Source organism: Macrobrachium nipponense, chromosome 24 (genome assembly GCF_015104395.2).
Source record: "Macrobrachium nipponense isolate FS-2020 chromosome 24, ASM1510439v2, whole genome shotgun sequence".
Taxonomy (NCBI): Eukaryota; Metazoa; Arthropoda; class Malacostraca; order Decapoda; family Palaemonidae; genus Macrobrachium; species Macrobrachium nipponense.
Window position 1 is genome coordinate 44,619,971 of NC_061091.1, and position 4,264 is coordinate 44,624,234.

Below are 4,264 nucleotides of genomic sequence, written 5' to 3' on the forward strand. Positions count from 1 at the left end.
TAAGTAAAGATAAAATGCTGAATAACTTATAGAAAGAGCGTTGCTTATTCATTGGGTAATTTCAAAAGTTGCAAGTTTATAAAACAGGTAGAAAAAGGCAGACTATTTTGCTCTTGGGATTACCACAGAACAAAAACAAAATAAAATAATCTTTACAATATCCCGTAATATATTTTGCAAAACGCTGTGGGAAGTAGACACAGGCAATTTTCTTTTGCAGCCGAATTTTAAAGATAATAGCATTCTTACGATGCAGAATGAAAAATTAAGGGCGGACCAATATACCGTATATTTTTATTCATAAAAGTACTCTTGATTCTACATAACATTGGAGGACGTGGCGGGGTCTTCATGGCTCAGTCGTCAGATTGCATTTTATGTCAGACTAATCAGGATTGCAGTTTTTATTGATGCCATTTGTGATGGGACTTTCTACAGAAACCCAGTTGCGTTAATACAAAAATAGATCTCTCTCTACACCACGAAGCGTAACATCAATAATAATAGTACTTTCTTGATAATCACATACCCGACGTTGCCTGCCACAGCTCTGACTGCCCTCTGCCCGGCGTCTGACCCAGTCACCCAAGTCACGTTCGCCTGCCTGTCTACTGCCCGCCTTAATTGGGCTGTTTGATCTAGTAAATTTTTCAAAGCGAGAGAATTCCGGGCAAATCAAGAGTGCCTGCCGGGCATTTACCCGTCGTGTGGACGGGGCTTTACAAACCACGTCCATAACTATCACCAGAAATACACATCTCTAACTCCTCAGTGGAATGCCCGAGAATTGAACTTGCGGCCACACAGGTGGCAGGCCAAGACCGTAACGATCACGCCAGAGGCGCTAGCATTCCTTCAGATTCCCTGAAGTTTATCTTTTCATGATTCATGAGACAATCGTACTTACGTCAACGACAGTCTGTAAACCTATCTTAGCAAAATTTTCTTGGTAGTATAAAAGTACTACCTTTTCATCCTGGACTTCAATTTTCAGTTGGTATCATAGTAAAGGGGCCCAACTGTTATCTGCAGTAATTATCAGGCAAGGTATTTAAAATAAATATTTAACCCAGCAGCGACTAAGACCATACATTTGTAGAATAGTACCATGGACATTTTTTTTTACAATTAGGAATGAAAAAAAGTAAGTTTTTTTTTCAGATTGTTTTATTAAAATACAATTCAGACTTCAATAATAAAGACTTCATATAACACTCATACAAGTTAAAACCGAGAACATTAAAAGGCTTAAAAACGCAGAGCAGTCAAATCAAGTCTTTACGATTAACCTTGTTTTAAAATCACATAGAACCCAAATTTCGAAATCCCAATCGGTTCCGTTCACGAAACCGAAACAAAGACATCACCATGACCAGCTACAAAGTTCCTGAAACTGAAAACAAAAGTGCCTTGTTAATGACGCCTTCCACAAAACCATGCAAAATATTTAGTACGCGTACATGTATACAAAGCAAGTTCCAATATAAGCTATAATTACCACAGATTGCTAAGGAATATTTATTAGCGATGCAATAATACTCTATAATCACTTAAATACTAAGAATTATCCGATTTTAGTCCTGTTTTCAGCAAGAAATTTAGCAAAGGTTACGGGAACATAACTAAAGAATAAGCCGTTAATTAAGCATTTCAAGAGTCTGGATTAACCTATGAACACCCGAGCTTACATACATCGTTAGTTATCAAATGTGCTTAACGATGACTTAACAGTTTTCAACAAAATTCAGAATGCATGAAGGTAATTGTCGGAATAAAGATATTTTAAAGACATTTAATTCCAGCGATGGATCCACTCTGATTTCAGATGATGCACCTACTATGTTACAAAAATCATCAACAACCAGTTGTCATTCGAAATATTTAATTCCAGCGATTGAGCCACTCTGCTTTAAGATGATTCACCTACATATGTTACAAAAATCACCAGCAACCAGTTGTCATTCGAAATAATCATGTCAAAAGACTTCAACAAATGCTATTCACCTGTAGTTCTGTAACGGAAAAGCACATCGTCACTGGCGTGGTTCCCTACGGAGTTCGGTTAGTTGAAGTAGGAGGTAGCCCCATCAGCAGCAGTCTTTCGCAGCACCAGAGTAAACCTTGTACAAAAAGTAAGAGCAGGACCAGCATGACCGTGCCAACGATAAAAACACTCAAGAACATAATGTCAGATCTCGATAAAACTTCAGAGCTAAAATCCATAAAACGCCAATATGCTCTACGTACTCTAAAACTACTGAACTCTGGTCGGTACTGGGTTAACAATATTTCCGCTTCGCACCCTCGTCGACTGCCCGTCGTTCTGAAGCCAGTGATCAGGAAAACAGGGACTGACGGAAAGGGCGTTCTTAACCAAGGATTGTTTATTTGGTTATAGTTCAGTATTATATACTTAGTGCTTAACCAAAAACACACAGAAATATTATAAACATAGTATATAAATTTTCCTATTTCATTTTGTAATAATATACATGTAAATAATTCTTTTGCCCAGTTTCTGTATCGAATTTCCGTTCCAATGAACTGTTTCGCAGAAATTCGACCTTTTAAATTCCAGTCTGTGCTTGCAGTTTCTGTACTACATGTCTCTCGGCCTATGCTTGCTCTGCAAATGTCTTGTAACTACTCCGAACTCTCTCTCTCTCTCTCTCTCTCTCTCTCTCTCTCTCTCTCTCTCTCTCTCTCTCTCTCTCTCTCTCTCTCTCTCTCTATTTTATATTTCTTTCTAAAGGTCTTCAACATAGCTAAGAATTTTGGTTTGAATTAATTTTTTTCTCAAAATGGATAAGCCAACGTATGATTTTTTGTTTCTCTCTCTCTCTCTCTCTCTCTCTCTCTCTCTCTCTCTCTCTCTCTCTCTCTCTCTATTTTATATTTCTTTCTAAAGGTCTTCAACATAGCTAAGAATTTTGACTTGAATTAATTTTTTCTCAAAATGGATAAGCCAACGTATGATTTCTCTCTTCTCCTCTCTCCTCTCTCTCTCTCGTCCTCTCTCTCTCTCTCTCTTCTCTCTCTCTCTCTCTCTCTCTCTCTCTCTCTCTCTCGATTTTATATTTCTTTCTAAACGTCTTCAACATAGCTAAGAATTTTGGTTTGAATTAATTATTTTCTCAAAATGGATAAGCCAACGTATGATTTTTTTGTTTCTCTCTCTCTCTCTCGATCGATCGATCTATTTTATATTTCTTTCTAAACGTCTTCAACATAGCTAAGAATTTAGGTCTGAATTAATTTTTTTCTCAAAATGGATAAGCAAACGTATGATTTTCTCTCTCTCTCTTCTCTCTCTCTCTCTCTCTCTTCAAGATTTTCTACATTTTGGACCTTATGCATTCAAGTTGCTGATGTAGCTCCAGGATGGAGAGAAAATTCTCTTCCCTTTGAGGAAGATGCGTCGCAAAGTTACAGCTCCGACTGATTTGTGAGTCAGAATCATAGTTTCAGGGTGATTTCTTTCTTTTATGGCAGCAGACTTGCGTTTTATTATTATTAATTGAACATTATTATTATTATCATATTATTACTACTTTTCTTTTTGAAGACATTAGGAATCTATTTGTTGCAAAGCAAGAATGCCGCTGAAGTATGATGGAATTTCAGAAAAGGAATTTGAATAATCCTTCTCCTGGTAAATGAGTGCAAATGTCACATGTTTTCATTGACAATTCATTTTCTATAATATGCTGATCAGCATTAAACAGTGGAAGTTGGCTGGAAGTCAATGAAATTTACGATTATTGTTCGTTCTAACTGCATAGTGTTCCTCGCAAAAATGATTCCAGCGATTCTGTTTTTTGCAAAATTGTTCCTCAGTGAGTCGCATTGTATATTAGGAAAAAGTTGATCATATCTGTGTTTTCATGAAGATCTTATTTAGGCACCGATACTTGCATAGTAACTGGGACCCTTACTCCCCACTCTCTTCATGTACCTACCTACACCTGGGAACTTACACCATCACCTTCATCCCAAGCCTCGCATAATTCAAAAGTGTCCAACTACAGTCTTAAATTAAATATTAGGAATATATCAAACTCAGTTAGTTTGTATGAATTTAATGCAAGATGTCGTGATTTACTCAGCGACCAATATCACTGGATGTTGTAGGCGTATAGACCTACCTGAGGGGTCAGGGTCCAGCCCAGACACAAGGACAGAAGAATCAGGTACTTTAGTTTTTTACAGTTTTGTTATCCAAACAAAAAACTATCTCATGGGTACATGCTAATCAACGAACATT

At 37.2% G+C, this 4,264-nt stretch overlaps 1 long non-coding RNA gene across 1 annotated transcript; it reads right to left on the reverse strand.

The window, feature by feature from the left end:
• Positions 1-1,224: 1,224 nt before the first annotated feature.
• LOC135204175 (uncharacterized) lies at positions 1,225-2,268 on the reverse strand. Its single transcript, XR_010312121.1, has 2 exons — positions 2,005-2,268; positions 1,225-1,393 (listed from the first exon to the last, which is right to left on the reverse strand). It is a non-coding gene; the product is annotated as an uncharacterized LOC135204175 (long non-coding RNA).
• Positions 2,269-4,264: the final 1,996 nt, after the last annotated feature.